We start from the raw sequence: 12751 nt of genomic DNA on the forward strand, positions 1-12751 counted from the left end.
CCTCACCCTAACACTAACCCTCACACTAACCATAATCATCACCTTAACCCTAAACCTCACCCTAACACTATCCCTAAACCTTACCTTCACCCTAGCCCTCACCCTAACCCTAACTCTCATCCTCACCCTAAACCTCACACTAACCCTAACAATAATCCTCAATCAAATCCTCACTCTCACCATAAACCTAACCCTAACCCTAACCCTAACACTAAACCTCACCCTAACCCTAACTCTAACCCTCAAACTCTCCCTAACCCTCACCCTCACCCTCACCCTCAACCTAAACCTAAGGCTAACCCTAACCCCAATGCTCACCCTCACACTCACCCTAACCCTAACCATAATCCAAATCCTAACCCTAACCCTAATCCTCACCTTCACCCTCAGCCTCACCCTAACCCTAATTCTAAACCTAAACTTCACCCTCACCCTAACCCTAACGCTAACACTAACCATAACCCTAACCCTAAACCTTACCCTCCCTCAAACTCTCACTGTAACCCTAACCCTAACACTAACCCTAAATCTCAACCTAACCCTCACCAGAACCCTAAATCTAACCCTAAACCTCACCCTCACCCTCACCCTCACTCTAACACTTACCCAAATCCTAAAACTCACCCTAACCCTAATCCAAACCCTCACCCTAACCATAACCCTCACCCTAAACCAAACCCTCACCCTAACACTTACCATCACCCTAACCCTCACCCTAAACCTCACGCTCACCCTCACCCTACCCCTAATACTAAATCTAACCCTATTCCTAAACCTCAACCTAACCCTCACACTCACCCTAACACTAACCCTAACCCTAAACCTCACCCTAACACTCCCCCTAACCCTAACTCTAACCCTAAACTTCACCCTCAACCTACCCCTAACCCTAACCCTACACCTCAACCTAAAGGTCACACAAACCCTAACCCTCACCGTCACCCTCAAACTCACTGTAACTCTAACCCTAAACCTAACAATAACACTATACCTAAGCCTAACCCTAACCCTAAACATAAACCTTAACCTCACCCTAAGCCTCATCCTCACCACAAACTAAACCCTATCCATAACACTAACAATAACCCTAGCCCTAACCCTAACTGTAACCCTCACCGTAACCCTCACCCTAACCCTAATCCAAAACCTAACCCTATCCCTAAGCCTAATCCTAACACTAACCCTCACACTCACCCTCAACCTAACGCTAATCCTAAACATAACCCTATACCTACACCTAAAACTCACCATAACCCTCAGACTAACCCACACCCAACCCTATTCCTAACACTAAACCTCATCCTAGCACTCACGCTAACCCTAAACCTAACCCTCACCCTCAACCTAACCCTAACCCTCACATTCACCCTCAACCTCTGCATAACCCTAAGCCTAACCCTAACCCTAAACTTAACCCTTACACTCACCCTATCCCTTACCCTAATCCTAAAACTAACACTAACCCTACCCGGCACACTCAGCCTCAACTTAACCCTAACTCTAACCCTAAACCTCACCCTCACACTAACATTAACACTAAACCTAAACCTCACCCTAACCCTAACACTTAACCTATCCCTAAACCTCATCCAAACCATAACCCTAACCCTGAGGGTGAGCCTCACCCTCACAGTAACTGTAACCCTAACCCTAACGCTAACAATAACCCTAAACCTAACCCTCACCCTAACACTTACCCTCACCCTAACACTAACCATCACACTAACCCTAATCATCACCTCAACCCTAAACCTCACCCTAACACTAACCCTAAAACTTACCCTCACCCTAGCCCTTACCCTAAGCCTAAATCTCATCCGCACCCTAAGCCTCACACTAACCCTAACACTAATCCTCAATCTAAACCTCAACCTCACCATAACCCTAACCCTAACACTAAACCTCACCCTAACCCTAACACTAACCGTCAAACTAACCCTAACCCCCACTCTCACCCTCAGCATAAACCTAAGGCTAAACCTAACCCTAAAACTAACCCTCATACTCACCCTAACCCTAAACCTAATCCAAATCCTAACCTTAACCCTAATCCTCACCTTCACCCTCAGCCTCACCCTAACCCTAATTCTAAACCTAAACTTCACCCTCACCCTAACCCTAACCCTAACCCTAACCCTAAACCTCACCCTCCCCCTAACTCTCACCGTGACGCTAACCCTAACACTAACCCTAAACCTCAACCTAACCCTCACGAGAACCCTAACTCTAACCCTAAACCTCACCCTCACCCTCACCCTCACTCTAACACTCAAATCCTAACACTGACCCTAACCCTAATCCAAACCCTCACCCTAACCATAACCCTCACCTTAAACCAAACCCTCACCCTAACACTTACCATCACCCTAACCCTCACCCTAAACCTCAAACTCACCTTCACCCTAAACATAATCCTAATCCTAACCCTATCCCTAAACCTCAACCTAACCCTCACCCTCACCCTAACACTAACCCTAACCCTAAACCTCACCCTAATACTCCCCCTAACCCTAACTCTAACCCAAAACCTCACCCTCAACCTACCCCTAACCCTAACCCTACACCTCAACCTAAAGGTCACACTAACCCTAACCCTCACCGTCACCCTCAAACTCACTGTAACTCTAACCCTAAACCTAAAAATAACACTAAACCTAACCCTAACCCTAACCCTAAACATAACTGTTACCCTCACCCTAAGAATTACGCTCACCACAAACTTAACCCTAACCATCACACTAACAATAACCCTAGCCCTAACCCTAACTGTAACACTCACCGTAACCCTAACCCTAACCCTAATCCTAAACCTAACCCTATCCCTAAGCCTAATCCTAACCCTAACTCTCACACTCACCCTCAAACTAACGCTAATCCTAAACCTAACCCTATGCCTAAACCTAAAACTCACCATAACCCTCAGACTAACCCTCACCCTAAACCTAATCCTAACATTAAACCTCATCCTAGCACTCACCCTAACCCTAAACCTAACCCTCACCCTCACCCTAACCCTAAACCTCACATTCACCCTCAACCTCAGCATAACCCTAAGCCTAACCCTAACCCTAAACTTAACCCTCACACTCACCCTATCCCTTACACTAATCCTAAAACTAACCCTAACCCGACCCCGCTCCCTCAGCCTCAACTTAACCCTAACTCTAACCCTAAACCTCACCCTCACCCTAACCCTAAAACTAAACCTAAACCTCACCCTAAACGTAACCCTAAACCTCACCCTCACCCTAACCCTCACCCTAATCCTAAACCTAAACCTAATCCTAACCCTCCCCATAACCCTAACCATAACACTCACCCTAACGCTCACCCTCACCCTCACCCTCAGCCTATCCCTAAGCCTAACACTAACCCTAACCCTCACACTAACGCTAACCCTAACCCTAATCCTAATCCTAACCCTAAACTTAACCCTCACCCTCAACCTAACCCTCAACTTAAGCCTAACCCTAACATTAATCCTAACCCTAACCCTCAACTTCTGCCTCACCCTAACCCTAAATCTAAACCTAAACCTCACCCTAACCCTAACCCTAACCCTAACCCTATCCCTAAACCTCATCCGAACCATAACCCTAACCCTCACCCTCACCCTCACAGTAACCTTAACCCTAACCCTAATGCTAACAATAACCCTAACCCTAACCCTAACCCTCACCCTAACATTTACCCTCACCCTAACAGTAACCCTAACCCTAACACTAACACACACTAACTCTAATCATCACCTTAACCCTAAACCTCTCCCTAACACTTACCCTAAACCTTACCCTCACCCTAGCCCACACCCTAACCCTAACTCTCATCCTCACCCTAAACCTCACACTAACCCCAACACTAAAACTCAATCTAACCCTCACCCTCACAATAACCCTCACCCTAACCCTCACCCCAACATTAACCCTCACCCTTACCATAACCCTCACCCTCCGCCTAACCATCACCTTTACCCTTACCATCTCCTCCACACTAACCCTAACACTAAACCTCACCCTAACCCTAACCATAACCCTCACCCTCTACCTCACCCTCAGCCTAATGCTAAGCCTAAGCCTAACCCTTACCCTAACCCTCACCCTCACCCTAGCACTCACCCTAACCCTAATCTTAACCCTAACCCTCACCCTAACCCTAACCCTAATGATCACCCTAACCCTAATCCTTACCCCCACCCTCACCCTCAACCCTAAGTGTAAGCCTAAACCTAACCCTCACACTCACCCTCATGCTAACCCTAATCCTAAACCTAACCCTAACACTAAACCTCAACCTAACCCTCACCCTAACCTTATCCCAAACACTAACCCTAACCCTAACCCTCGACCTAATCCTCCTACTAACCCTAAATCTAACTCTAAACCTAACCCTCAGCCTAACCCTAATCCTAACCCTAAACCTAAACCTCACCCGAACTCTAAGCCTAACCCTCACCCTCACCCTCACCATAACTCTAACCCTAACAGTAACAATAACACTAATCCTAACCATAATCCTAATCCTCATGCTCACCTTAACCCTAACCCTAACCCTCACGCTAACCCTAAACTTAACCGAACCCTAAATCTCACCCTAACCCTAACCCTAAACCTGACCCCAACCCTAACCCTGACCCTCACCTTAAATCTAAACCTACCCCTAAGAATAACACTAACCCTAAACTTGACCATAACTCTAACCATAACCCTCACCCGCAGCCTCCCCCTCACTGCAAATTTAAGCCTAACCATAACACTAAAAATAACCCTAACCCTAACCCTAATAGTAACTCTAACTTCACCCCCACCCTCACCCTCAACCTAAGCCAAAGACTAAATGTAACCCTAACCCTAACCCTAACCCTAAACCTCACCACAACCCTAATCCTAACCCTAATCCTAAACCTAACCTTATGCCTAAACCTAACCCTCACCATAACCCTCACCCTAGCCCTCAACCTAACCCTAATCCTAACCCTAAACCTCATCCTAACTCTCACACTAACCCTAAACCTAAACTTCACCCTCATGCTTGGCCTAAGCCTAAGCCTAAGCCTAATGCTAAACCTAACCCTCACCCTACCCCTAACCCTAACACTAACCCTAACTCTAACCCTAAAAATAACCCTAACCCCAACCCTAAATCTACCCCTGAACCACATGCTCACCCTAACCCTAACTCTAACCCTAACCCAAACACTAAAACTCACCCTAATCCTAACCTTAACCCTCACCCTAAACCCAACCCTAACCCTCACACTCACGCTAACACTAACCCTAATCCTAATCCTAACCCTAAACCTAACCCTCACCCTCAACCTAACCCTCACCTTAAGCCTAACCCGAACACTAATCCTAACCCTAACCTTCAACTTCTGCCTCACCCTAACCCTAACCCTAACCCTAAAACTCACCCTAAACCTAACCCTAACCCTATCCCTAAACCTCATCTGAACCATAACCCTAAATGTCACCCTCACCATCACAGTAACCGTAACCTAAACCATAACGCTAACAATAACGCTAACCCTAACCCTCACCCTAACACTTACCCTCATGCTAACACTAACCCTCACACTAACCCTAATCATCACCTTAACCCTAAACCCCACCCTAACACTAACCCTAAACCTTACCCTCACCCTAGCCCTCACCCTAAACCTAACTCTCATCCTCACCCTAAACCTCACACTAACCCTAACACTAATCCTCAATCTAAACCTGACCTTCACCATAACCCTAACCCTAACAATAACCGTAACACTAAACCACACCCTAACCATAACCCTAACCCTCAAACTAACCCTAAACTTCACCCTCACACTCATCCTAAACCTAAGGCTAAACTTAACCGTAACCCTTACCCTCACACTCACCCTAACCCTAACCCTAATCCAAATCCTAACCCTAACCCGAATCCTCACCTTCACCCTCAGCCTCACCCTAACCCTAATTCTAAACCTAAACTTCACCCTCACCCTAATCCTAACGCTAAGCCTAACCATAACCCTAACCCACCCCCTAACTCTCACCGTAACTCTAACCCTAACACTTACTCTAAACCTCAACCTAACCCTCACCAGAACCCTAACTCTAACCCTAAACCTCACCCTAACCCTCACCCTCACTCTAACACTTACTCAAATCCTAAAACTCACCCTAACCCTAATGCAAACCCTCACCCTAAAAATAACCCGCACCCTAAACCAAACCCTCACCCTAACACTTACCATCACCCTAACCCTCACCCTAAACCTCACACTCACCCTCACCCTAAACCTAATCATAAACCTAACACTATCCCTAAACCTCAATCTAACCCTCACCCTCACCCTAACACTAACCCTAACCCTAAACCTAACCCTAACATTCCCCCTAACCTAACTCTAACCCTAAACCTCACCCTCAACCTATCCCTAACCCTAACCCTAAACCTCAACCTAAAGGTCACACTAACCCTAAACCTCACCCTCACCCTCAACCTCACTGTAACTCTAACCCTAACCCTAACCCTAAACATAACCATAACCCTCACCCTAAGCCTTACCCTCACCACAAACTTAACCCTAACCATAACACTAACAATAAGCTTAGCCCTAACCCTAACCATAACCCTCACCGTCACTGTAACCCTAACCCTAATCCTAAACCTAACCCTATCCCTAAGCCTAACCCTAACCCTAACCCTCATACTCACCCTCAACCTAACCCTAATCCTAAACCTAACCCTATGCCTAAACCTAACCCTCACCATAACTCTCACACTAGCCCTCACCCTAACCCTAATCCTAAACCTAAACCTAATCCTAGCACTCACCCTAACCCTAAAGCTAACCGTCACCCTAACCCTCAACCTCAGCATAACCCTAAGCCTAACCCTAAACCTAAACTTAACCCTCACACTCAACCTATCCCTTACCCTAATCCTAAAACTAAGCCTAACCCTACCCTGCACCCTCAGCCTCAACTTAACCCTAAATCTAACCCTAAACCTCAACCTTACCCCAACCCTAACACTAAATCTAAACCTCACCCTAACCCTAACCCTAAACCTCACCCTCACCCTAGCCCTCACAATAACCCTAATCCTAACCCTCAACCTAATCCTAATCCTCCCCATAACCCTAACCCTAACCTGCACACTAACTCTCAACCTCACCCTCACCCTCACCCTCAGCCTAACGCTACGCCTAACCCTAACCCTCACACTCACCATAACACTAACCCTAATGCTAATCCTAACCCTAAACCTAACCCTCACCCTCAACCTAACCCTCACCTTAAGCCTAACCCTAACATTAATCTTAACCCTAACTCTCAACTTCTGCCTCACCCTAACCCTAAATCTAAACCTAAACCTCATCCTAACCCTAACCCTAACCCTAACCCTAACCCTCACCCTAACATTAACCCTCACCCTTTCCGTAACCCTCACCCTCCACCTAACCATCACCTTTACCCTTACCATCTTCTCCACACTAACCCTAACACTAAACCTCACACTAACCCTAACCATAACCCTCACCCTCAACCTCATGCACAGCCTAATGCTAAGCCTAAGCGTAACCCTAACCTTTACCCTCACCCTCACCCTCACCCTAGCCCTCACCCTAACCTTAATCCTAACCCTAACCCTCACCCTAACCCTAACCCTAACGATCACCCTAACCCTACTCCTCATCTCCACCCTCACCCTCACCCTAACCCTAATCCTAAACCTAACCCTAACCCTAACACTAAAGCTCAACCTAACCTTCACCCTAACCTTATCCCGAACACTAACCCTAACCCTAACCCTCGACCTAATCCTCCAACTAACCCTAAATCTAACACTAAACCTCACTCTCACCCTAACCCTAATCCTAACCCTAATCTGAAACCTCACCCCAACTGTAAGCCTAACCCTCACCCTCACCCTCACCCTAACCCTAACCCTCTCGCTAACCCTAAACTTAACCGAACCCTATCTCTCACCCTAACCCTAACCCTAAACCTCAACTGAACCCTAACCCTCACCCTCACATTAACTCTAAACCTAACCCTAAGAATAACACTAACCCTAAACCTAACCATAACTCTAACCATAACCCTCACCCGCAGCCTCACCCTCACTGCAAATTTAACCCTAACCATAACACAAAAAATAACTCTAACCCTAATCCTAATACTAACTCTAACCTCACCTCCACCCTCACACTCATCCTAACCCGAAGCCTAAATGTAACCCTAACCCTAACCTTAAACCTCACCTTAACCCTAACCCTAACCCTAATCCTAACCTGAACCCTATGCCTAAACCTAACACTCACCATAACCCTCACCCTAGCCCTGATCCTAATCCTAATCCTAACACTAAACCTCATCCTAACACTCACCCTAATCCTAAACCTAACCCTCACCCTCATGCTCGGCCTAAGCCTAAGCCTAAGCCTAATCCTAACCCTAACCCTCATCCTACCCCGAACCCTAACACTAACCCTAACTCTAACCGTGAACCTCACGCTCACCATAACCCTAACTGTATCCCTAACTCTATACTAACCCTAACCCTAACCCTAAAAATAACCCTAACCCCAACCCTAAATCTACCCCTGAACCTCATGCTCACCCTAACCTTAACACTAAAACTCACCCTAACCCTAAACTTAACCCTCACCCTAAACCTAACCCTCACCCTCACCCTCACCCTCAGTCTAAACCTAAGGCCTACCCTAACCCTAACCCTAACCCTCACACTCACCCTAACCCTAACCCTAATCCTAATCCTAACCCTATCCCTAAACCTAACCTTCACCCTAATGCTAACACTAACACTAACCCTCACCCTCAGCCTCACCTTAACCCTAATTCTATCACTAAACCTCACCCACACCCTAACCCTAAAACTAACCCTAAACATAACCCTAACCCTAACCCTCCCTCTAACGCTCACCCTAACCCTAACACTAACACCCTAACCCTAAACCTCAACCTAACCCTCACCTTAAACCTAACTCTATCACTAAACCTCAACCTCACCCTAACCCTCACATTAACCCTAACCCAAACCCTAAACTTCAACCTAACCAAAACTCTAACCCTCAACCTCACCTTCACAGTAACCCTAACCCTAAACCTAAACCTAACAATAACCCTAACCCTAATCCTAACCCTCACCTTAACCATAACCCTCACCCTAAACCAAACCCTCACCTTAACACTTACCCTCACCCTAACACTAACCGTAACCCTAACACTAACCCTCAAACTAACCCTAAACTTAATCCTAACCCTAAACCTCAACGTAACCCTCACCATCACCCTAACCCTAACACTAACCCTTTGACTAAGCCTTACGCTAACCCTCCCCCTAACCCTATAACTAACCCTAAACCTCACCCTAACCCTAACCTTAAGCCTAACCATAACCCTAAACATAACACTAAACCTAACCCTAACCCTAACCCTAAAAGTAACCCTAATCCTCAGCCTCACCCTCACCCTAACCCAAACCCTAACCCTAATCCACACACTAACCCTCACCCTACCTCTAAGCCTAACCCTAACCCTAATCCTAACCCTCACAAACACCCTCACACTAACCCTAATCCTAAACCTAACCCATTCCCTAACCCTAACCCTCACCCATACCCTCACCCTAGCCTTCACCCTAACCCTACTCCTAACACTAAACCTCATCCTAAACCTCACTCTAACCCTAACCCTAATCCTCACCCTAACCCTAACTCTAACCCTCAACCTCATGGTCGGCCTAAGCCTAAGCCTAAGAATAATCTTAAACCTAACCTTATCCCTAACCCTCACCCTAACCCTAACCCTAACACTAACTCTAAGTCTAACCCTAAATCTCACCTTCACCCATTCCCTAACTCTAACCTTAACCCTACCCCTAACAATAAACCTAAACCTTACCCTAACCCTTACCCTAACCATTACACTCACCCTTACCCTAACCCTCACCCTACCACTAACACTAACACTAACACTAACCCTAACAATAACACTAAGGCTCACACTAACCCTAACCATCACCCTAACCCTAAACCTCACCCTAACACTAACCCTAACCCTCACCCTCACTGTAGACCTCACCCTAACCCTAACCCTCATCCTCAACCTAAACCTCACACTAACCCTGATACTAATCCTCAATCTAACCCTCACCCTCACCCTAACCCTAACACTAAACCTCCACCTAACCCTAACACTCACTCTTACCGTAACCCTCATCCTCAGCCTAACCCTCACATTTACCCTTACCGTTACCCACACACGAACCCGCACCCTAACCCTAACCCTGACCATAACCCGCAACCTCACTCTAACTCTACACCTAAAACTCACATTCACGCTAACAGTAACTCTAACCCTAACCCTAACACTAAACCTCACTCTAACCCTAAACCCTGATCCTAACAATAAACCTAACCTAACCCTAATCCTCAATCTAACGCTCACCCTAACACTTACCCTAACTCTTACTCTAACCCTAAACCTAACACTAACACTCACACTTATCTTTACCATCACCCTCAGCCTAAAACTCACCTTTACCTTTACGATCATCCTCACCGTAACTCTAAATCTCATCCTAACCCTCACCCTAACAGTAAACCTAACCATCACACTAACCCTAACCCTCACCCTCAACCTCACGCTCAGCCTAACCCTAAGCCTAAGCCTAAGATTAACCCTAACCCTAATCCTCACCCAAAACCTCAAACTCAGCCTAACCATAAGCCTAAGCCTAAGATTAACCCTAACCCTCACACTCACACTCACACTAAACCTATTCCTAAGCATAACCCTAACCATAAACCTAAACCTCAACCTAACCCTCACCCTAAACTTAACCCTAACACTAACACTAACACTAACCCTCAACCTAACCCTCTAACTAACCCTAAATCTAATGCTAAACTTCAACCTTACCCTAACTCTAATCCTAAATCTAACCCTAAACCTCACCCTAACCATAACCCTAATCCTCACCCTCACCTTCAGCTTCACCATCACCATAATTCTAACTCTAACCCTAACAATAACACTAACCCTAACCCCAAACCTAACCCTAACACTAACCATAATCCTAACACTCACCCACACCCTAAACTTAATTCTAACCCTAAACCTAACACTAACACTAACCCTCACCCTAACCCTAACCCTCACACTCACTGTAACCCTAATCCTCAACCTAACTCTCAACCTAACCCTAACCCTAACCCTAAAACTTAATCTAACACTAACCATAACACTGACCCTCAACCTAGCCCTTACTCTAACCCTAATTCTAAACCTAATCCTCATCCTAACCCTCACCCTAACCCTAACATTAACCATCACCCTAACCCTAACCCTAACCCTCTAACTAACCCTAATCCTCACGCTCACCGTAACCCTAACCCTAACCATGACCCTAACCCTGAACTTAACCGAACCCTAACTCTCACCCTAACCCTAACCCTAACCCTCACCCTAACCGTAATCCTCACCCTCACCTTCACCCTCACCCTCAGCCTAACCCTAAGCCTAAGCCTAACCCTAACCCTAACTGTCATATTCACCCTAACCCTTACCATAATCCTAATTGTAACCCTAAGCCTAACCCTCAATCTCAACCTAACCCTCAACCTAATCTTAACTTTAACACTAAACCTATCCCTAACCCTCAAACTCAGCCTCACGCTAACCCTAACTCTAAATCTCACCCTCACCCTAACCCTAACCCTAAACCTCACCCTAAACCTATGCTAAACCTCACCCTCACCCTAGCCCTCACCCCAACTCTAAACCTAACCCTAACCCTCCCCCTAACCCTATCTGTAAAGCTAAATCTCACCCTCAACCTAACCCAAACCCTGACCCTAAACCCCACCCTAATCCTAAAACTCAACCACAACCTCACCCTCACCGGAACTCTAACCCTAACCCTAAAAATAACACTAACCATAACCCTAACCATCACCCTAATGTTAATCCTCACCCCACCCTCGCCATTAGCCTAACCTTAAGACTAAACCTAACCCTCACACTAACCCTCACACTTACACTCACCCTAACCCTAATCCTAAACCTAACCCTATCTCTAAACCTCAACCTAACCCTCACCCTCACCCTAACCCTAACACTAACCCTAACTCTAAATTTCAACCAAACCCATCCCCAAACCCTAACTCTAATCATAAACCTCACCCTCACCCTAACCCTAACCCTAACCCTAACCCTAAATCTCAATCTAACCCTAAACCTCACCCTCAACCTCAACCTCACCGTAATTCTAACCCTATCCCTAACAATAACACTAACACTAACCCTAACCCTAACCATAACCATAACCATAACCCTCATCCTCAGCCTCACCCTCACTGCAAACTTAACCCTAACCATAACACTAACAATAACCCTAACCCTAACCCTAACTCTAACCCTAATCCTCACCCCCACCCTCACCCTCAGTTTAATCCTAAGCCTATCCCTAACCCTAACCCTAACCCTCCCTGTAACCCTAACCCTAACCCTAACCCTAACACTAACCCTAACCCTAAACCTAACCCTAACCCAAACCCTAAATCTAATCTTCACACTAACCCTAATCCTAAGCCTAACCCTAACCCTAAATCTCACACTCAATCTCACCTTAACCCAAATCCTAAACCTAACCATATCCCTAACACTAACCCTCAACCTAACCCACACACTAGCCCACACCCTAAACCTAACCCTAACCCTAACCCTAACCCCAACCCTAACAC

This window comes from Dipodomys merriami, unplaced genomic scaffold (genome assembly GCF_024711535.1).
Source record: "Dipodomys merriami isolate MVZ:Mamm:240054 unplaced genomic scaffold, mDipMer1.0.p SCAF_144, whole genome shotgun sequence".
In the NCBI taxonomy this organism is placed as follows: Eukaryota; Metazoa; Chordata; class Mammalia; order Rodentia; family Heteromyidae; genus Dipodomys; species Dipodomys merriami.